This window comes from Canis aureus, chromosome 5 (genome assembly GCF_053574225.1).
Source record: "Canis aureus isolate CA01 chromosome 5, VMU_Caureus_v.1.0, whole genome shotgun sequence".
NCBI classification, from domain to species: Eukaryota; Metazoa; Chordata; class Mammalia; order Carnivora; family Canidae; genus Canis; species Canis aureus.
Window position 1 is genome coordinate 19,287,050 of NC_135615.1, and position 23,986 is coordinate 19,311,035.

General features: G+C 42.1%; 1 protein-coding gene and 1 long non-coding RNA gene across 14 annotated transcripts in view; one reads left to right on the forward strand and one right to left on the reverse strand.

Moving 5' to 3' along the window:
- CACNB2 (calcium voltage-gated channel auxiliary subunit beta 2) overlaps window positions 1–23,986 on the reverse strand; it is a 374,487-nt gene that overhangs the window by 74,418 nt on the left and 276,083 nt on the right. The window lies entirely within an intron of this gene.
- LOC144313349 (uncharacterized) overlaps window positions 2,947–23,986 on the forward strand; it is a 42,141-nt gene continuing 21,101 nt past the window's right edge. Inside the window, exons 1-2 of the long non-coding RNA XR_013379009.1 lie at window positions 2,947–3,000; window positions 17,413–17,563. This is a non-coding gene — a long non-coding RNA (uncharacterized LOC144313349). The remainder of the gene's footprint in view (window positions 3,001–17,412; window positions 17,564–23,986) is intronic.

Consider the following 23,986-nt stretch of genomic DNA (forward strand, 5'->3'; position numbering starts at 1 on the left):
TACTTTAAAATGATAAATTTTATGTATTTTTTTATCACAACAAAAACTGCACAGAAACTCCAGTATTGTGTACAAATGAAAAAATAAACTCTTGGAGGTCAATATCATAGTAATAATCCAGGAACTTGTACAGAATAGGAAAACATTCCCGTAGGGCAAAATCTGTGCTATCCGTTCATCCAAACAATAATTCAATATCCTTTCTCATTTGTTCAGTGCTCAAATAACAAAATTCATGTAATAGCCATTTATTTAGTGCAGCCATCAGTACATGTACGTAGTGTGTAAAAATAGATGGCAGCAAGTCATCTCCGGGGTTGAATGCTGGTTGCGTAAAAAGACATAGGAGGTCTTAAAGGAATGCCCAAGATTAATTTATATAATATCAAGTGAAGAGCGAGCTGGAGTGACTACTATATATCCAAACACTGCTAGAACTCGGGTGGGTTTGAAGTTAGTATGAAAGGAACCATCATGGATATAAGCCATGATCTGTGGGTACCTTGTGCCCAATAACAGAAGGCAGAAGTTAGGGGTGCTACAAGAAAGAACAGAAGGCAGGCTGTAAGCATGAGAAGGCAGAGGGCTTGAGAGGCAGCTGAAGGGAACAGGCCTTAAGGAAAAGAAACAGATTAAACCTTGGAGTCTTAGGAAGAATGGTGGGAAAAAAAGGGCAGTGTGGGTTAGCCAGTTAATAAAATTCAGCAGTCTGCAGGCGGTACGGGTTGGCAGGAGGTTTCTGAAGGGAGATGCATTATGAAAGTGATGATTTACATTAATCTGTCAAGAGAGTGAAGACTACATTAAATAGACGAGAAAGAATAATAATTGGCAACAAGGAGGCTGGTTAAGTGGGAAATGAAAGAAAAGGATGTATCTGTTCATAAAACTAGGAAATATCTTGTCTCTTGTGTTACTGCAAAAACTATCCTTGGTATAAATAGAAGAGTCAGCTTCAAAGGATCTAAATGTCACCCTCCCAGAGCATCCTTCATGGACCATCAAGCTAAGTCACGCCTCATTTCACCGCACAGCAGCAAAGCTCAATTCTGCTTGGCTAATGAAAACAAATTCTGCTAAGAGTAGAGAATTTGAAGCCCACCATCTTCTGGATGATGCCCTTCTTAGTATAATACTGAAGTGGAGTCCAAGTGTCAGGGCCAAATAACAGCAAGAAGATAAATGGAGCCTATAGAGTTAAGCCATTTAACCAACTTAGTGCTTTAACCTTCTTAAAATTCCTGAAAGATAAGCAAGTGGAACGTGTTGAGTGATACATGATTTGCCCTCGGGCTACCTTTCACGACTAAAAACTCCTCTACCAGCATTCCCCACACCAACTCTAGGCCCTCCACTGTCCAAGGAATAGCCACTTGGTATCTACCTGGGTTAGTGAACCTCTTCCAATCAGCACTCACCTCCAGCAAGAGTGAGATCGGGACGGAAGCCAGATTACAGACTCTCTCTGAAAATGTTTTCTTCCCTCCCTGAACCTTCAACCCAGATCCCTCAGCCCTAATTTTCTTCCAGGTAACTTTATCAGCACTCACCTAATAACCTCATTGCTATTTCTAAATCACCTCACAGGCAACACCATCTTGCTAGGTCATCTTCCTTAATACTCTTTCAAGTCCTCAGAATCATGCAGCCCCCACATGTTCCTTCCCGAACTGTGCAATAACTGTGCATTTGTCTGTCACATTTTTTTTCCTAAAAATATAAGTTCCTCTAATATACCTTTTAATGTTCTTCATAGAGGCAGGTGTCCCATCATATACTGGCACACATAATTGTGTGAAATTTTGTTGTGATTCTGATGGGAACTTTTCACTTCAATGACCATGTATATCACATTAAAAAAAAAAAAAAAAAAACCAACAATTTCATGTCTTCTCCCCCAATGGAAAAAAACAACAATTTTTTTTAAAACAGTACACAGTCTACTTAACGTTTAAAGAGCAAGTACTACAAAGGCATATCAATTGCTTTTTCTTCAAAACTTGGTCCCATGATCTTTATATTAAACGCTTTCATACATGCATTTTCAATGAGGGCAACTATATCCTGGGGGCGGGGGGGGCAAAAATTTGCTCTTAGAAAGTTAAAAAAATTTTTTCTTTGTATAAAGCGTAGATGTACACAGAGTACATAATCAGATGCACAGTATATTTGTGGTATATAATGTTATTGGGAGGAGAGGATGATGATTAGGAAAAAAATGCCTAGAAAAGGTTCCTCCTTAAGGAGGTGATAACAACAACAACAAAAAGATTGAAAACCACTGCTTTTAGGGCCCCTGGATGGCTCAGTCAGTTAAGTATCTCCTTTGGGCTCAGGTCCGGGATCGAGTCCCACATCAGGCTCCCTGCTTAGTGGGAAGTGTGCTTCTGTCTCTCTCTCTCTCCCTCTGCCGCTTCCCCCACTTGTCCTCCCTCTACTCTCAAATGAATAAATATAATCTTTAAAAAATACTGCTTTGATGTCAAAATTGGAAGAAGTTAAATGTTAATATTGTAACCTCCAATATAGTTATTAGAGATCCTTAAACTCTAGATTCATCTTCTCTGGCATGCTTTCTCTTATTCCCAACTTTTCAGTAATACTTACCCTGAATGGCCCTAAGAGAGGAATCCTTCCCCTACCATTGCCATCATGCCACAATGGCCATTTGACTTAATCCCTTCACTGCACTGCTTACTTCAAGAGAAGAGAGACTGTCTTCATTCAACATTTGTTCTATTGTGAGAAAGGCATTGCGGCCAGCCCTGGAAGTCCAGTGGGGGAAAAAAAATAAAATAAGAATGCTGGGAATCAGGTAGGTGGTTGGGAAGACAGTGGTCAAAAAGAAATCTCTGAAGAGGTGACAACTAGTTGGCACCTGGAAGATAAGAATCAGTCATGCAATGGATAGAAGAGATTCCAAGCCTAACGGACCAACAGTAAAGACTCTGGAGGACAGAACGGTGGAGGCCATGGAGGGACCGCCAAGGGCTGTGAGAGGTGAGAAGGGTGGTGTGGCAGGTAATGACACCAGAAAGTCAAACTGGAAGCCAGTTTGTGCCCTATTTTTTAAAACAACAGTAAAAAGTCTTGATTTATCTTACAGCTGTGAAAAGCCACGGTTGCTTTTTAGGCAGAAAGAGACAGGATCCAACTTAAGTGTTAAGAAAATCACCCTAGCTGTCATGGGGAGAGATCAAGAGAGGCTACAGTGGAAGAAAGAGACAGTTGGGAAGGCTACTCTAGTGTTCACAGTCCAGGTGAGACAAGCTAGTGTGGCAGCAGCAGAGATGGAGAAACATGGACACATACAAATAATCTGAGCTGCAGAGAGGGACAGAGAGAGAAATGGACGATGGGTGGAGCTGAAGCAAATAAGTGGATGGTGGTGACATCTGTCAAAATGGGATCTTATCTTGGTTTTCTCCATCCCTAGCACATTGCCTGACACCACAGCTAGCGTTTAATACCAATTTTTTGAATAAATGAAGGGTTACATAAAGTCAGCTTCATAGTATCTAAAGACAGATACTATTTTTCCTACATTAAAAATAAGGAAACTGAGGATCTAAAAACAATGTGTCTAAAATCCTACAACTAGCTGGTCAGGGCCACAGCCAGTTTAAACTCAAGACTGTATAACCTCACCTTGGGCTCCTGGCCATCGCCAATCTTTTTTCCCCAGAGAAGCCAACCACTGAGGTATTTATGGTAAAACTGAGTCTCAGACAATGGCTCTTAATGTAGTAGGTTTGGTCCCATCCTGTAAGTGTTCTGGGCTTCTCTCCCAGCCTCTGAGCTCCTCCAAAGCAGGGACTTATTTATATTTGGATCATTAATGAAAGCTAGCTGAATGAGTATGATAGCATTCTTTTCAACCATAAGTGAGAGAATTTACTGGATGAATTCTTAATTTCTTACTGGTCTTTTAAAAAGAGATTTTATTATTTATTCATGAGAGACACAGAGAGAGGCACAGAGATAGGCAGAGGGAGAGGCAGGCTCCCCCCACAGGGAGCCCAATACGGGACTCAATCCCAGGACCCTGGGATCATGCCCTGAGCTGAAGGCAGACACTCAACCACTGAGCCACCCAGGTGCCCCTCTTACTGATCTAAAGTTACATTTTTCACCCTGTATGGTACTAGAGTCATCTTCTTCCTAATTCTGAATTCTAAAAAAGAGTAAGCAAAAGTATCTGATTCTCTAATGATCTGAAAGTAGATTCTAAATGTAAATTTTAATTTCCCTGATTGACATGATCCTGTTAGGTAATATTCTCACAGTGACCTACCACATCAATAGTCATTCTTATTCTGGGAAGCTTCTATTATCTTTATACTAGGCACTTTCTGACAAGGAAATTCTGTTAAACTTAGTGTCTTTAAATGGTATCACTAGAAATTTGTGTAGGAAATGGTTGGGATCATTTGAAATACAGCATAGTAAGTAAACTAAATATTGGCAGAAAAATCTCAACATCTCCCTCCAACTATTAATTTAAATTCCTTCCCAATTTATTAGGGAAATAAGGCATCTACTAGACTTGTATGAGTCGACCTCAAAGGCAAGAAGTGAGAAAATAAAATATTTTGAAATTTGAAAATCTGATCGGCCGAGGTGGTGAAGTTAAGATTGAATTTTTTTGAGAAGCCCAAAGTCACACACACAGTAAAGATGAGGAGGCCAAGAAGAAACACAGGACAGGTTATTTCATTGGAACAGTGGCTCTCAACCCTGATAGTAGATTAAAATCCCCTGTAGGGTGTGTTGAAACAAACAGGGTGGGCTTCCCGGCTGCACTGTGCTCCAGATTTAGTAGATGTGGGGAAAATTTACATTTAGAATAATTAATACTGATACTACTGATCTGGGAGCCCTGTGACTTAGGGGAACACCACACCGGACCAAATATTGAGGATAAACATCCCCTAAACCACTCTTTCAATGTGACGTAGAAGAGAATAATGACAGAAAAGTAAATGTCAGCATTATAGATTGTTTGGACAAAAAGCTCCAAATACCCACGCAAGACCCATACAGTTTCTACTTTTTCAGAAATGATTTTTAAAATTTTTTTTAAGATTTTATATTTTTATTCATGAGAGACACACACATACACAGAGGCAGAGACATAGGCAGAGGGAGAAGCAGGCTCCCTGTGGGGGGAGCCTGATGTGGAACTCGATCCCAGGACCCCAGGATCACGTCTGGAGTGGAAGGGAGATGCTCATGTTCAACCACTGAGCCACGTGTCCCTTCAGAAACAATTTTTAATAGTGGTTTACAATAAAGGAAGCGAGGAGGGAAAAAGGATGATTTCTTCTTTTTCTTGAGATTACCTTTGTTTCATGAAAGGATAGGATGGGTTTTTCCACAAAGTATGAATTTCTGTAGCATCAAGGCCTGATTCTAATCAAGTTGTGGAGAAAATAAATTTGTCTAACGGTCTCTGATTGCTTTTCATGGCCCTTTCACCCAAGCCTGATCCCAGGAAGAAATAGGACAAGATAACCTTCGTCTGCACTAAGTCATTTGTACACTGGTAGGGCTCTATCAGATATACTCGTTAAGGAATGACTGTAGTTCCCAGAACAGCCAGGGCGCTGTTGGTTCCTGAAAGGGAACCCTTTCGGTGAACAGAAATATAAAAATCATACTAGGTAGGGGTGTGTGGGTGGCTCAGTCGGTTAGGTGTCCAACTCTTGGTTTTGACTGAGGTCACGATCTCAGAGTCCTGGGATCGAGACCTACATTGGGCTCCACGCTTAGTGTGGAGTCTGCTTGTCCCTTTCACTCTGCTCCACCCCCTGCTCTCTCTCTCTCTGGAATAAATAATTAAGGTCTTTAAAAAAATTATACTAGGTCGAGAGTACCTCTATTTGTAAGGCCAACCTTAATAACCTCCATCATTGCAGAGATCAGTGGAAGGAAAGCAGTTTTTCAACAGGATCATTGGCTAGATTCTTCTTTTTTTTAATGTGCTGCTATGGCTCTGCTTATTTTTATTTATGCATATGCTGGCTTGTTCTGAAAGAATGTAAGTTAATTTACTAAGATAGGAACAATCCAGTAAGATAAAAATTTGTATAAGGGGTTAGGGACTTCATTTTCATCCCCCTCAAATTTGCGTGTTGAAATTCTAACCCCCATGTTGATGGTAATTAGGAGGTGGGGTGTCTGGGAGGATGGAGTCCTCATGAATTGGTGTCTTTATGAAAGAAACCCCACACAGCTGTCTCTCTACCGCACAAGGATACAAGAAAATGGCCATCTGCAACCCCAGAGAGGGTCCTCACTGGAACCAGACCATGCTGACACCCTGATCTAAGATTTCCAGCCTCCAGAAGTGTAAAAAATACATTTTTGTTGTCTATGAGTCTAAACTATGGGATTCTGTTCAGGCAGCTGCTTGGACCAAGACACAGGTTGGAACTGGAGAACTGGGAAAAGAAAGATGGCTGGGGGGCTGCGTGGAATAAAGCCAGATATGAAGTTGGACCACCCCTTTAGACCACCTTGGTGATCTGAATTTACATAGCTCTTAAAATGCTGAAATTAAAGCCGCAATAGATTACTAAGAATACATAGAGGTGTAGCAAGCGGAGCCCTCTCTATATGTAGACTACGACACGACCAGCATTCTGTTTGATATAGATACATGCCTTCAATGCAGTAAAATGTAGGTTTCATTGGTGGGTCTGTATCTATAGTGCTGATAATGAACTAGATGACCACCAGTGCTTGGAGGAGCAAAAGTGTTTCCCCAACAGAGCTATGGCCCAGGAGAATACATTGGTGTAGGGGACCCTGGGGTAGAGAGTTCCTACTTGTGAAAAGCCTCCTCCCTCTTTTGTGGGACAAGAGTAGCAGAAAACAGCCATACATTTTTGGTAGGGGAGAAAATGTGTTTTAGTGGCCGAAAATGGTTCTAAAGTCACTTTGTTTCTTAAACTACACCGAATCAAGAAAACTTCACATTGAACAACTTCTGTCACAATCCAGTTTAAAACAGTGCTAAATCAACACAACAGATTGGACATAGTTTGATGACAGAGACACTGCCCTCATGCCTGCGGGGTCTATGACTAAATTTGAAACAAAGCCTGGGACAGGTGGGAGCCTATGGGACTCTCTTGGTCCAGTGATGCTTGACCTCCTCAAATGATTCTAGACCCTTTTAGAAATTACAACTGAAAATTATTAGATGAAACCACCCAGATGGCTGCTTCTTGATTTCTGATGCCCCCATTAAGCAGGTTGCTTTTCTCACATGGAGTGGGCCGAGAAGGCGAAATTCAAGAACCATAGAGGAAATGCGCAGATATTTCCAAGTCCTATGCATCCTTCAAATCCCAGAGCTGCAAGAATTTTCCCCCAGATCTAATCCAAGATACCCATGATCTCTTCACCCAAACAGGTTTTATCATATGTGTGGTTAAGACAACAAAATCTGCCATCGATTCCCTGATCATCAGAAATGTGTTCTAAGTAATATGTTGAAATACCAATAGTGATTCTTATTTCATTTAAAAAGTATACACTAGAGCACAAATTCCTGCATTGTTTCCCTGTGCACTGAGGTGCTTTCTTAAGAGGAAGCAAGAAGGAACATCCAGATCTTGGGGTTCCATCACTACCTACATTCTATCTTCAGCTGCTACCCCTGGTGAGCTACCTCACCACATTATTTACCACATTCCTCACTTATTCTTTCTCAATTACTAAGAGTATTGGTGGGATTTTGTTTGTTTGAATAGGCTCCACACCCAGCAAAGACCCCATTGCAGGGCTTGAACTTATGACCCTGAGATCAAGACCTGAGCTGAGATCAAGAGTCAGACACTCAGCTGACGGATCCATCTAGGCACTCCTAATGGCATTGGTTTTTACGTGATGGGTTTATCACATAAATATCTAGCAAGGGAAAGTGAAAATCATTCCAGCTAAAGGATGCTTTTCTTCCTGTGTTATGGGTTTATGGGATGGGGCAGTAGGAAGGGTTTCCTCCGGTCAGATCTTGCGTTTTCAGTAATGATGTACTTTCATTTTGTAAAGGACGGGCGTAAAGAGAGATGCAGCACATGGCTATTTTACAAATCATTCATTCCTTAAGATTGTTGGAACTATGCCCATTAATAGGACAGTTTGGGGCTTTACAGAAGACTTCTTAATTTGAGAATTATAGGAGACCCAAGGAACAGAGGAAATCATTCTGTGTATGATCTACAGAATTGGGGTGGCTGAGCCTGCTGAAATGCTCTCCTGCCTTTTGACACCTACCCACCCTGCACCCTCCATTCTGGAGCGAACAGGCTCCGTCACGTGCTCTGGCTCTGCACTCTAAACCATCCTGGCTCGCCCAGCTCTTGTTCCAAACCCCAGGACTGAAGCGTGACACTTCTGAGGTTCTCCATCTCCACGCCAACTGGCCTGTGATCCGGTGACAGCAGCTCTAGAACAATCCCACAAGCTGGAGCACAGCCTCTGGGAGGCAGGCCCCCAGGTAAACCCCCGGGGCTGGCATTGCCATCAGGCCCTGAGGCCTAGAGAAGGGACGGGGCAAAAGGGAGACGGAAAGTCAAATGTGCCAAATACGCACAGTGAGATTCTATCCGGCTCCCCAAAGACTGGATGCGGGCCCACATTTCATCATTTATCAACTGTGTGAACTTGGCAAAAGACTTGACTTCCCGCGACTTCATGTCTTTACCTGTGAAACGGGTCATGGTACCAACCACACCTTCTCCTTGAGCAGATGAAAGCAGTTAGTAGATGTAAAGCTCTAGGGAAGAGCTTGCTGTTCTCACCAGACCCCCCCTCTCCCCCGTGGCTCAGCCTTAGCCAAGGCAGTAGCTCAGGCTGACCACATCAATGTCCTCAGGACCTTCTGCAATGGAGCCCTTGTGCTCTCCTAAGTTGTTTTTTGGGTTGTTTTGTTTTGTTTTGTTGTTTTTTTAACTGAAGAAGTTTGCTATGGCCTCTGGTGCCTGGGTAGCATTTCCAGACCACAGGGCCCCAACAATCATGGCCCATTTCATATAAGGCACATTCCTTCCACTTACGGCCACTGTAGGGGACCAGAAATATGCCTCCCCCAAATATGCCACTTTGGCATAAGTATTCTTTTGAACTAGAGACAAATGAGAATCAACAGATGCAGAAACACACCTTCCCAGAGCTTCCTTTAAGTGAATTTTAAGTTGAAATTTTTGAAAAATGGGCAGGGCCATACATCCCTTCTTCCTGGGTTAGTCTGTGGCTGCCTCCCAGAGGCTGTACTCCAGGCTGTGAAGAGGATGGAAAAAATCTGGTGCCCAATGGACCTCCACAAAGAAACCTTACTCCATTAGTTCCCCCATATATTTACCTTCCCACAATTTGCCCTATCAAAAACTCAAGTTTCTTCTCTTTTGCCTTGTCACGTGTCTGAAAATGAATTTTTCTTTTGTGAAGATGCTACGTGAGCCCAAGTTCTAATGGCCTCTCTGAGTTGCTCCCCACAGATGTTTTTTCCATGTGATGTGCGCCACTTGTGTTGGTAAATGGTCTCTCATTAATCTGTCGTTGGTCATTCTCATTTACACAGCCCCAGCCAGAGAACTTAGGAAAGTAGAAGAAAAATCATTTTCTTCCCCTACAGTGCCTTTCTTGATGGTTTCAGCACAAGGCTCACAGCATTCTCTGTACCCTGTCCCTTCGTCCTTGTCATAACTTCAATATCCACAAGGATGACCTTTGGGGTTCGAATTCCTAATTCTTCAAGTCCAGTGGCTGCCATCTCTATTTTATCCCCACTTCAAGATTTTATGTGATCATCCACTATTTGTTCTCTCACTTCTGGTCGCTCTCTGACATAGACAGGTCTCTTCTCTCTCCCAAAGCTCACCTCTTTCACCTGCGACCTGAGTTCCAAGTTATCCCTCCTCTAGAGCACAGGTTCTCCGATCGTGGTCCCCATATTAACAGCATCAGGTCTGCCTGCGTTCTTGTTGGAAATGCCAAGTCTTGGGTTTCACCCTAGGATCTGCTGATCCAGGAAATCTGGGGCTGAAGCTGACAGCCTGTGTTTAAACAAGACCCCCAGAGTGTCTAATGCAGGCCAACATTTAAGAACTATAATTCCAGGAATTTAGTAAAGCAATAAGCCCCGTGCTCATTACTCTTCTTTTTTGCTTCCACTTAATCACGTTCTACTTGACCATGTTCATCCCATATTCTTAAAGGAAAAAAAGTCTGAATCCTGCTCCTCTTACATAGTTTCATTAAATTATTATTTCATTTCATTGATAACATTCTCTAAACAAGGAATAAGATGTACTTTCTGTTCACACTTTCTCTTAAAAACACTCCAAGACTCCTTAAACAAGTCTCCCATCTCTATCACCATAAAGCTATTCTTTCCAAGGCCAGTGATAACTTATTTTCCAACCTGTAAAGTTCTCCTCCTCCTCAATCCCTCTGCCAAAGACTTCCTTGGTCTTCAACGTCCCATCCTAATTTCCTAAAAGAGCAAGATCCCAGTTCTCCTGCTCTGGTGTTATCCTTTCTCAGTCTCCTTTGTCAGTTCTCTTCCTTCTATCTCAGACAAATGCTTCCCAGAGTTCTCTGGTTAACGTCACTAAAGTTCTCTTTCCTACTGATCTCACCTTATGGATTCAATTACCTCTAGACGGTAACTCTAAATTCTTCTTCCTATCCAAACCTTCCATCAAAGCTGTGGTTCCGCAGAACATACAGCCTGTTAGGTGCTGGCAAGTGCACGGTCCATGGCTCCTCAAACTTAGTATATCCCAATATCAAGTTATGGTCTCTGACCCAAACTAAATGCTAATTTCAACTGCCCAGCTTTTATTAATTACCTCATCTTTCTTCAAATGTAGTACAGCACGTCCGAAAATGATGTTCCAGAAAATGCTAGATGATTTAGAAATTCTTTTTTTTTGGAAAATATAAAAATAAAAATAAAGTGTCTATGGACAAGGAGTTTGGGAAGTGGAACAACATCATCTTCTGGGAGATTCACAGTATTTATTAGCCTATTAGAATCTCTGAGAAATCCTGCACAGAAAAAATGACGACGCATGCTATTGCAAATTGATTTGGGCAAGGTCTCAGTTTCTTTGGTAAGACTAAGCAGTGTCATTCAGAACATCTACCAATACACATTAGGACGTGACCCTTATCGAGCATCTCACCTCTGACTGTTTGTCCAGTCTGGCTGACTTCTCTTTGTGGGCATCTTATTTCCAGTCCTCTGGTCTGTTCCCCACACTTCAGGCCCTGTTTCTTCTTACCCCACTTTGCAACTCACCATCACACTTTCCTTCTCTTGAACTGTCAATGCTTAGTTTGAGACTGGATTACTTTGCTCAAAGTCCTGCTCAGGACATTTCAATCCCCACTAGACTAAGGAATAAATGTCATCGTACAGAAAGTAATATTCAAGGTCCTTCCTAACCCAGATTAACCCCTGTGTACCATCCCTTGCCCTGTCTTCAACCTTCTGAACCCTCTGTTTCATCTAAAATGGACCCCTGACCCTCCTAGTCCTCACATCCATGCTCTGGCTCATGCTATTCTCTTGCTTCATCATGAAAAACCCTCCAGCGACACCATAGCTTCTCAAAGATTACCTACCTCCCACAGCTCAGCTACAATACCACCACTTCTGGGAAGCTTCCTGATGCCCCAGTCAGAAACTGTCACTGCTCCTTTTAAAATCCCAGGCACTATCTCATTGCACTTGTTCTATCCAGCCTTCTGTCTTCAGGACATAAACTGCCTCTCTTACAGATTTTCCTCCCCAGCTGAACCTAACACAGTGCCTGGCTCAGAAAGCTCTGGAAATCACCTGGATAATAAATAAGGATCAAATTTACATCAACCTGCACATAGAAAAGGAAACTGATGCTTTTAAATTCAGATCCCCATGACATCGGAAACTCCTTTAGCAGAATGTGGTTAGTACACGTGTGATGGAGAAGAAAACTCTCGACGTTCTTCCTTAAAGTGCAAGCTGCTTTTACATACTGAGTGTGGCAATTGTGTTAAATCGAGGCTCTGTTGGTAGCTATAAACATCACAGTTCAAGATACTCTTGAAGACCTAGTGATTTGTACCAGTTCCCGAGGACCAGCGGCTGGACAGGGTCCTCTCCTGTGTCTGGGAGGAATCGAGCGCTCACCTTCCCAATCATACTTCAATCCTGAACTCAGAGATAACCGAATAAGGTTGATGTCTTTGTTATGACCCAAAACACCAGGGGCAGAAGCAAAATACAATGACCGATCCTTACCACCGTCCTCACTACATTAGACACTTCGGAGAAGGAAAAACTGGGACGAGTTCCATCTGTTATATAACGGTTAAGTGAGCCAGAAATACCTCGGTAAAAAAACAAAACCAACCACTTGGAATCACCGGTTAATCTTTCCAAAAACACAAAGGGTAAAACCAACGGAGCTTAGCAGAACCTTGGGACCCAAGTTCAACCAAGCCTGCACTTTTCCATTTCTCCTGATTTCTCTGTTTACCCTCTGCTGCCTCGGTTTATGATCCTCAATGCCACGCGCTTTCACTAATATTTCAGCCAGGGTATTTGGCACTTTACGCTCTCACCATAACACGTGCACACAAGACGATGAAATGCAAAGCGGAAAGGAATGACGTGGCCCAAGCGGCTGTTATGCAACAAATCCCAGAAATCCACACCAGCACAGCAGAGCCAGTGAGTGTCCTACTCTTGGACTACATGCATGGGTTCAAATCCTGCTGATGTACTATCTGTGGGACCTCGTGCAAGTTACTCACCAGCTCCCCGCCCCCTCTATAGAACTGGAACACTTATAGCATCTATTTCCTGCAGTTTTTACAAGTATTAGATGAGGTAATACCTCCAAAGTACTCCGAACAATGCCTGGCAATCCTGAGCTAATTTTTTTTTTTTTTAAGATTTTACTTATTTACTCATGAGACACACACATACACACAGAGACAGAGACAGGAAGAGAGAGAGAGAGAGAGAGAGAGAGAGAGAGGCAGAGACACAGGCAGAGGGAGAAGCAGGTTCCATGCAGGAAGCCCGATGTGGGACTCGATCCCAGGTCTTCAGGATCACATCCTGGGCTGAAGGTGGTGCCAAACCGCTGAGCCACCCGGGCTGCCCCAATCCTGAGCTCTTTATACAAATACTTTCTAAATAAACAAAACACAACTGATGCAATAACTTGCTTGAGGACACCCAGCAGCACAGATGGCAGTCTCTGTTGTAATCCAGGCCTTTCCAGCTGTTCTCACTGCACTGGCCTCAGTGGAAGGTCCTGCTTAGAAATAAACCAGGGTGGGGGTGGGAGGTGCACCTGGGTGGCTCAGTGGTTGAGTGTCTGCCTTTGGCTCAGGTCGTGATCCCAAGATCCTGGGATCGAGTCCTGCATCAGGCTTCTCCCTCTGCCTGAGTCTGTCTCACTCTCTGTCTCTCTCATGAATAAATAAATAAAATCTTTAAAAACAAACAAACAAACAAACAAACAAACAAACAAACAAACAAACTGAGGGGAAACAGGAGACCACAGTCCCCATCTTCCAAGAAGATGCCTGCTATGGACAGAATAGTGTCCCCCCAAAATGATATGCTGAAGTCCTAACTGCTGGTACCCCCAGAATGTGACCTTCTTTGGAGACAGGGTCTTCCCAGAAGGAATCAAGTTAAAATGAGGTCATGAGGGTGGGCCTTCATCCAATGACTGTTGTCCTTAGAAAAGGGGGAAATTCAGACAGACACACACACATGGAGAGAAGCTGATGTGTGGAAAGACAGGAAGAGTGTGGCCATCTACAAGCCAGCGTGAGAGGCCTGGAACACATCCCTCCCTCACAGGCTTCAGCAGGAGCCAGCCAGACAGTGGTACCTTTGGGAGCCATGGCAAACAGTACTCCTCGCAGGAACCTTTGTGCCAGTTCTCAGAGGCAACTGTGTTAGGCTGTGCTTTTCAACACACGTTGCGGTCAGGGTTTTATGAGTGGGCTTGGGCCTCCACAACAAAATTCCACAGGCTTGGGAGCTTGAATAACAAACATATTTTCCAATATTTCTGGAGGCTGGAAGGCCAACATCAAGGCATCAGCAAGCTTGCTTTCCTTGGAGGCCTCTCTCCTTGGTTTGCAGAAAGCCACCTTCTCACTGTGTCCTCACATGGTTGCCTCTCAGCGTTGGAGCATATGTGTCCTTTTTGTAAAGACACCAGTCACACTGGATTAGGGCCTACTCTAAGGACTGAATCTTAATTATTTATTTTATTTAAATATTTTTTTAATATTTATTTATTTTAAGGAGAGAAAGCAGACACGTGTGAGCACAAGAGTCGGGGAGGAGAGGAGAGTAGGGGAGCACAGAGCCCGAGCCCACCTGGGGGCACAATCTCATGAACCTGAGATCATGACCTGAGCTGAAACCAAGAGTCAGATGCTTAATCAACTGAGCCACTCAGGCACCCCTTAATAATTTCTTTTAATGGTCCTATCTCCAAATACTGTCACATTCTGGGGTACATTTTGAGATTAGGGCTTCAACATACGAATTTGTGTGTGTGTGGGTGGGGACCAGTCAGCCCATAATATATGCTATAGGTATATGAGGCCTCTAAAGAGATAAATAGGAGTCATTCTCTCCCAGTTCTATCCCTTCTACTGAAAGATTTATTAGCAAAATGCTTTAAGTAATTTAGCCGCTAAGCAATCTAAAAGATTTTTCTCTTAAATCATATTTTGGAGTAAAGGTAAAATTCACATTGGTTTTTAAAATAAACATATTTCATAAGAATACCCTTTCACGGGCCCATCCCATCTGTGGGTCCAAACCCTGATGCTCTCCGCTCTTGTGTACGCACATCCCAAGAGCAGGTTTGAGGAGCCATGGGGTAGAGAAGTGAGATCATCAAGGGTACTCAGAGTAATGAATAGGAACCATTTTCCAGGGTCTGAGCTAATACAGTGCGTCTGTGAGTAGAATCATCTAGATAGTTCACTACACCCAGATGAGAGACCTAACATTTTCTTCTAATGCTATACTGGATCATTCAGAAAGGATACAAAGGATCTCCATTCCCATGAGAACAATATTTGCACAAAAAAGTGGATGCCCTTCAAGGCTACCTTGAAGTAGTAATTGGGTCACTACCTCCCCTTAGATGTTCAGGAAACAGTACAAAATAAAATGACAATAAACAGCGGCACAAACCAAGCAGAGAAGTACAAAGCACTAAGTAGCATCCTTGGTGCTCCCACTGCCTCGCACATGACTCCCCGTTGGTCAGGAGCCTCAGGGGTCACCTAGTCAACCTGACAATGAGCCTCAGGGACCCTGGGGAAACTGCTGACCGCTGCCCTCACTGTGCTTCTCACCTGGAAGTAGCTTCTTCCTTCTGTTAGGACATTGGGATGTTTGCTAACTTGCCAAGGATTGCACAGACTCATTGATTCACTCTAAATTTGGCATCTGTTATGACTCAGGCACTCCACAGGCGACATAAACATAAATAAAACCTATTTCATGCTCATATAGACCACACAATCAGGTTAAAGGGAGGCTAAAGTAAAAAAAGGGTAGAAAAAGAACTTAGATTTGCTGAGCTCCTAAGTTGCAGGAACCATACATTCTTCAGGTCTTTAAGAGAAACATTAACACTCTCATTTCTACACAGGGAACAGGGCCTCAGATTATTTTACCAGAGCTAAGGGCCAAATTCAAATCAGGAGTGTCCACTAACAAGGGTAAGCCCTTTCTGCTACTTCACATTGTATGCCTGCCTTATCAGAGGACTAGTTCCCCAATCGTAGAATGTTCTAGAAGAACTTACAAAGGATCTAACTTAAAAGTACTTAGAAAACAAAATCAGAATCACTAGGAGGCAGAAAATGTTGATGCAAAAACAAACCGCATTAGGGAAGCATTATTCTTTTTTTTTTTTTTTTTGGATGATTATTAAATTACTGAATCAAAGAATGAGGTAAACCTAGTATCTCTGGACCATTAGTTGCCTGACTGGTTTTCCTGCTTCCACACTTTTTCCTAATTCCACAGCTTTTCCTCCACAAAAGAGCCAGTGCTCTGCTTTGCTTTTTTCCTTCTTTCTTCCTTTCCTTTCAGTGCTCTTAAAATCTAAGATTTAAACAAATCACATCACTCTTCTGCTCAACACCTTTACTGGATCCCCCAATACTCCCAAGAAAGTTTTCCCAGAGCCTCCAAATTCCCTACAGGATCTTTGGCTTCCCTGCACTTAGACACATGTGTCTCTGGGCTGCTCCTAGGATGTGCTCAGAACCTTTGCAGTTGTAGTTGCCATTGCCTGGAAAATAGTCTATCCTCCAAATATCTACATGCACGTGCTCTCATAAAGTGAGATCTGAATAAAGTTCAAGTCTCTGTTCAAACACCACCTCTTTGGAGAAGCCATTTCTGCTCGGTCTCTAACTCCTCATTCTCTTGCTCTTCTTAGTTTGGTTGATCAGCACTCAACACCACAAGTTACATATTTCTATGCTGGGGTATGGTCTGCTTCCCCCAAAGAGACCACTATCCCCCTGAGGGCAGGGATTTTGTTTACTTCTGTTCCCTGTGGCTGGGACAGGGCTTGGCATGCACAGAAGGGAGGGAGGACGGGAGGATGGAAGGAATCTAGGTTTCATCCAATTATCAGACAAGACTTCTTATCCTTGTGATAGGAGCTGAAGGACAGAATAATGAAGCTGGTTTATAACCATAAAAAAACAAGACCTCAAGGATCCTAATTCATGGTGTGTGTGATAGTGTGAAGAGACTTTTAGAGCATGATCTTGAAGGTAGTGGTGAGATACTGGTAGGGGACCTAATTAAAGCCCTTGAGGAAAACAGTATAGAATAACTAATGTCAAAGAGGAGGGATCGGGTATTCTGGAAGGGACACACAATATGATTCTGTAAAACATGCTGCTTTGGCATAAGGATTATTTTGAGGTTGGAATCAACAGACACAGCAAGACTTCTCTGCCCTCTCTTTACCAGCTCAAAGCTGGGCATCAATTTCCCTTGTCAAGGTGTCTCCCTCACCAGAACCAGGAACAGGAGAACAACTCTTGTTACCTGAGATGGAGGAAAGTTCTCCCAGTTCCGACATGGGTCTGCACAGACAAATCTTACTAAAATAACCCTTCGCTTCCATTTGTTTCACCTATATATTTCCCAGTCACTTCCCCTAGTTCATCATCTCTTGAAGGCCAAACTCTTTCTGCTAAAAGTGCATATAATTCCCTGAGTCTAACAACTACTTTGAGTTTCACATCTTCTATGTGAAATCCTAGAATCATAAAAATATGAGTAACACTATATGCCTTCTCTCCTGTTAATTTGTCCCTTGTTGGTTTTATTCGCAGGTCCAGGAGAATAAACCAGAAAGTGCAGAGGAAAAGTCTTTCCTCCCAACAACCTTCACCTCACCACCGATCCCCATGCCTTCCTCATCCATCCTATTTAGTGCTTGGCCAGATCACACTAAAGCATTTAATTCAACGTGAGCCCTACTTTGTAAGTGTTGTATTTATAGCACATTCAGACAGGAGGAATTGGTAAAGAGGCATAACAACATGTCACATGAGGACTCAAGGATTTTTAGCCTGGAAAAGAAAAAGTCTAGAAGAGAAGGAGGTGATTATATACTCCACAAGCACCCGAGGGGATAGAATTGGGATCCAAGAGTTGATGTTGAAGCAAGGCAGACTTGCATTGTATATAAATCAACAGGCTCTGGAAGAGCTATTGGCAGAAGACACTGGCTGCCAGCCAAGAGGAGATGAGATGGCCTTTTGGAGGGATGTGGCACAGGAGAGCAGATGGATAAGTGGCCTGGATCACTACTGGTGGGACACAGTGTAAACACAAGCAATGCACAGGTGGTCTGGGACTGCATGGTCTCAGCTCTTACCTGCTAGCTGGGGGGCCCTGACTGCCAACTGACCAATCTGTTCATCTGGGCCCTCATCATGCAAGTGAGGTAGATTAAATCAGTGGTTGGCAAACTCAGTTCATCAGAGCCCGAGGTTCAGAGGCTCAAGGATGCTTTAGTGGAATCTGGGACAGGCTCTAGGTCCTCTGAGCCTACCAGTGTAGTCATGTAATCTGGTTCACCAACTGAGGTTTTACAGATGATTTCACTTGGTAGGAAAAAAATAGTGTTCTATTCAGAAGAGTTAAAAAAAAAAAAAAACCTTTTACTTCTGAAATTCTATTATTTGATGTCATTTACTAGCTAGCAGTTTTAAAAGAATATGGAATTTAGACACTCAGGCTTTGAAAATGGAACTTTAAATAATTAAGTGGGTAAGGTACTCTATTGTTTAATGCAACTACATTGATGAAAAAGTCAGTTTTAATGAATTCCTACCTTATTTTGATGCCAATTTCTTTTGATTCCATAAACTCATTTAAAAATCTAATAATTTTCTAGGACTTTGGAGTTTTGAGGCAACTACTGGATATGCCTGTGACTAATAAGAAATCTATATTTGGTTTTTCCCTCCAGTTTCTGGCACCAGAGCACTCTTTGTAGTTAGGTTAAAATCCTTGGAATTTCTAAGTGTGGACAGCAATAAAGGTGTCTTTGTTATGTTAATGAAGCAACTTTTGGAAAGTCCTGGGTAACCTGAGGATGGGGGCTGGTTCCCAGGGGAACCAACCCAGAGATTAGAGTTGGAACTTTCTATTCCACCCTCTGACCTATGGGAAGGTTGGAGAGGGAGTCTGGAGGTTGACTCAATCACCAACGGTCAATGATTTAATCAATTGCATCTACGTAATGAAGCTTCCATAAAAAAACCTCAAAGGACAGGGTTCAGAGAGCTTCTAGGTTGGTGAACACAGAGATTTGGGGACAGTGGTGCACCCAGACAGCATAGAAGTTCCAGGCCCTTCTCCTCATACCTTGATCTACACATCTCTTCCATCTGGCTGCTCCTGAGTTCTAGCCTTCTATAATAAACCACTAATTTAATAAGTAAACTTTTGTTGAGTTCCATGAGCTGGTCTAGCAAATGAATCAAACCCAAGGAAAGCATCATGAGAACACCCTCCAATCTATAGCTGATGGGTCAGAAACACAGGTGACAAACTAGACTTGTGACTGGCATCTGATGAGGACAGTGGGTATGCATTCTCACGGAACTGAGCCCTTAATCTGTGTGATCTCAGGCTATCTCCAGGAAGATATTGTCAGCATTGACCTCACATTTCACAAATGACAAATTTCAACTTTCTTTGGGCCATCTCTTAGGATCAGAGAAGACAGTCAAATGCTGTGGCATTTATTCTAGAGGCTTGCTAATCCCACTTGCTTCCTCAGAGTGTAGATAAGTACATTTGTAGCCTTCCTTGTAGTTAGATTAGGCCTAGGTGATGGAGTTTGGGCCAGCAGAACGTGAGCGGAATTGATGCCTGGCATTTCCCAGCCTGGTAGGAAAACAATCACATAGTCTTCCATGTTCTTTATCTTTTCTGGTAGCAGGTCTGGAAGCTACACATTACAGAGGGCAGTCATGCAGAACAGAGTCTTCGTCCCCATGCCACTGTGTAGAAGGGAGCCACTCTATGGGCACTGAACTGTGACATACATAAGGAACTCTTCACTGGTACACCAATGAGATACCTAGTGTTGTGTGTTACAGCAGGTAGCGTTACTTGTCCCAGTACAAATGTTTACTTAAAATGTAGTCACACATAATACTATTTAAGTGTCACAGTATATAAATATCTATGAATTTAGAAATGTTCCTCTTTCCCAACTTTTATTCAGATTGCATAAAACAACCTTCTTCAGAACCATACATCTATCTCATGCATATTAGTAGAAACAGAATCATCTAGCGCTCCTTTCCAGAGGAAACTCATCAAAGTTGTTGGAAACAATACTTTTTACATCCTTGAGTTTACCACAGCATCCCATATTTACAACTGTGAGGTCACACTCCCACAAATAAACATTAGGTCACTATTTAAATGTTTAAGGCAAATTTATCAAGTGACTTATGTAAACTCCCCAAAATAAGATTGATTGATATTATTCAGGCTGATGCATCTTCAGCAAACAGCATTGTTATTCAAAATAAAGTAAGAGAGAAATGTGCTTCCTGCACCAGGAGAGTTTCTGTGAGGGATCAAATAGAAGGTGACTCACTCCTTTCTGAAGAATGATTTTTTGGGAAAAGGCCCATCTTATGCTCAGGCATATGTGGTAATCTTTGGCAAATTTATATTTCTGAGCATTTATTTTTACATATTCTCTTTCTAAGTGCATATGGAAAAAATAAACATGATTTATTTTTGCTCGGTTGTATAAGCTCATTTGCTTTTGGCATTCACATGGAATGGGAACCTAGTAACATTTTGTATGTATAAAAATCTGATTATTTTTTCAGGTGCTTTTGTGTTTAAAAAAAAAATACCAAATATGCTTCACAAGCAACAGTGCTTCTGAATATAAAGCCATATATGTCAAGGAGAATTAATCCACATATGTGTATGGTCTAAGTAGAATTCTGAAGGACCAATTTTTGCCTATAAGCCCTTTCCTAATTTTTATTTACTGATGGAAAGCAGGCAAGAGAAATGTGGCAATGATTAATAGAAAGGAAACGGCATTGTTTTGATTGGGTGATTAGTATTATTTATTGTTGGTCTCTGCATTGTTCACAATGAATAAATTATTCCAGAAGGTTCAAATGTGTAGCATGCTGCCAAAGTTCCTGGTTTAGCCAAGTATACTTGAAATGGTTTCTAAGATTCTACTCAAATTTGAAATTAAACAGATGTTTCTAAACTTCTCCCCCAAAAAGAAGAAAGCTTTTATCGGTAGATTACTGATGAACAAAAATTTTATTAGTTCACTACTTGTGTTTTACTCTTTCACTGCACCTGTCTTGAGAATTTTCCTACCTAAGTTAACTCCTCTTTTGAAACATTCTTCAAAGAAGGTATAATGTTCATTTTTATCCTGATGGTCTTTTTGGAAAATTAGCTTTATTAAATCTCTAAATTATCTAAAAATACCTACTGGATTTTTATAGTGCCTAAAAAGTAGTCCCACTCTCAAGGGGTGCCCGGTTGGCTCAGTTGGTATAGCATGCGACTCTAGATCTTGGAGCTGTGAGTTCGAGGCCCATGTTGGGTATAGAGAAAACTCAAAAATAAAAAAAATCTTTAAAAAACAAGTCATGGACAGCCCGGGTGGCTCAGCGGTTTAGCGCCGCCTACAGCCCAGGGCATGATCCTGGAGACCTGGGATCGAGTCCCACGTTGGGCTCCCTGCATGGAGCCTGCTTCTCCCTCTGCCTGTGTCTCTGCCTGTGTCTCTGTCTCTCTCTCTCGATTAAATAAATAAAACCTTTAAAAAAAATAAAAAAATAAAAAGCAAGTCATACTGCACTCAAGGTCTGATCTACATGACAACATGCTAAAGTGCTGGGCTCACTGGGTTCTCCAACTAGGACTAGCATTTGTCAAGCTCTAAGAAGATCTCAACAATTTTGATGTGTGTCTGCACATGTGTGCATGCACCCACACAAACTAAATTTCAGAAGAGATAACTCTTGAAAATTGGGGGAAGGTAGTCAAAGATCTATTTGGCAGTGACTTCACAGCTTTATTTCCATCAAAGACAGAGGCAAAGGGATGATAACTGCGAAGAGCTTAGGGACGTTTAAGGAATAGCCAGGACCCTTCCTTCACAGAAACTTTACTGTTTACGTGTATGCTATATATATTGTCAAGTCAGGTTTTTAAATGAAATGTTGCATTGGATCATCTGTTGCCAGTTTGGCACTAACATCCCTCATCCCACCCAGGACCCTCCCATGTATCTAAGGGCATGGCTACCTGGTAATTAATTCTATTTACAGAATTTCTGCCACTAGGGAAGCAGGTTGGATTCCCCCAGTGAAGGGCACTTGTGTGAGACATACGGAAGGCAGAGAAGAAGACACACTGTTACACCACCAACACACAAGAGGCTTTCTTTCCAGTTCTATCAGGCCAGCAGTTTTCAAAGTATGCTTTCAGGAATCTCCAGAAGTCCCCAAGGCTCTCTTAAGGAGTTCACCATGTCAAAACTATTTTTATGATCACACTAAGACATTATTTGCCTCTTATACTTTCATTCTCCCGTGATCGTACAGTGGAATTTTACCAAAGCCACATGACCTATGATGACGTTTTGGCTCTGACTGCTATGGGAACATGGGCTTCTATATTCTTGTGTTCTAAATTTTGTTTTCATTTCAAATGCAACAAATATCAATAGATGTCACCTATATAAACAAAAGCTCTTTGAGGCGTCTAACAATTTTTAGGAACATCAAGTGTTCCTGAAACCAAAAAGTTCTTGAAGTACTGTTCTTGGCTATGTCCTGAGAATCCTCCAACCAGTACTTCAGGTAGCTGTAATTAACAGTGGTGACTTTCTTTAGTTCTGGCAACTTCCTGATTCACTCCCAAAGCTACTGGCAAACCTGAAACCCTTTGAGGGTTTTTTTTTTTTTTTTAAAGATTTTATTTATTTATTAGAGATGCAGAGAGAGAGAGAGAGAGAGAGAGAGGCAGAGAGAGAAGCAGGCTCCATGCAGGGAGCCTGATGCGGGACTCGATCCCGGGTCTCCAGGATCAGGCTCTGGGCTGAAGGCGGCGCTAAACCACTGAGCCACCAGGGCTGCCCCCTTTGAGGTTTTGTAAGCTTCTAATTCCCTATGTTAAATTCCTTCCTCCATGAATTATTTAAAGTTCTGTTTTCTTGAAGAAACCATGAGAGACTTGCAAGTGATGTTCAATACAAGATACTATAAATTTGTTTTTAATAAATCTTTAAAATCATACCATGTGGGAAATCTCTTCCCTACTCCCCACCTCTACCCTCAAGTATGACTTAGAGTCATACTTGACTTTGATTACCAAACCATTTTCTTTTCTTTTCTTTTCTTTTTTTAAGATTCATTTCTTTATTTCAGAGAGAGAAAGCACATGAGCAAGAGGGGCTGAGGGAGAAGGAGAGAATCTCAAGCATATTCTATGTTAGTGTGGAGCCTGATGTGGGCTTGATCTCATGATCTTGAGATCATGGCATAAACCAAAACCAAGAGTTGGACGCTTAACCACTGAGTCACCCAGGTGCCCCAAACCATTTTCCATTCAAGGTGATGGCCAAACAAAATCTGTGTTCTACATTTTGAAACAGTTATTCTCTATAAAATATGCCATATGCCTTTCAGAGTGAGCTCAAAATTAACTGCTACAGCATTCCCTGCAACTCCACCACAGTTCTTGTTGAAATGGATATGAATACTGTAAAACAGTTTGTTCTCACACAATAATGGTACTCCAGGAAGTTCCATGAGACTAAAATAACAAACATGATCAAAGACAATAGTTTTGATTGTGGGGGAAAAAGATTGAGGCTAGGAAGTTTCAAATTTGCAATAGTAAATTTATTTTGTTGGGGGGGGTTGGCATTTATAGAATTCTAAAATTTTAACTGACCCATCATCTGATCACACCTATCATTTGCACAAGAAGAGGCTTTTCTTTGCTTATCGATACTAGCCAGCAACAGCATATACAAACTTTTAGACATTCTCACCACTCTCTGACCCACTGTATGATGAATGAGTGCAAATCACACAAAGCTGCTGAGCTGTAGAAACAACAGCTGTTTTTCTCCCATGCTTGGTCTTGATCACCCCAACACTACAGCCAAAAGTGGTCTGCACCCTGCAGACCTTGATTGATGCTTACCTAATCCATTACCTGGTTTCCACTAAATCTATGTTATGAGTAATACTGAGATATCAAATAGCCTAACTTTACAAAAGACAATCTGATTATTTGGGTCTCTACTGCAGTGATATTTAACTGCTTGCTGTTCCTAAAGCAAATCTTGTTCTCTCTTCTGCTCTTGGGAGCACACCCGTC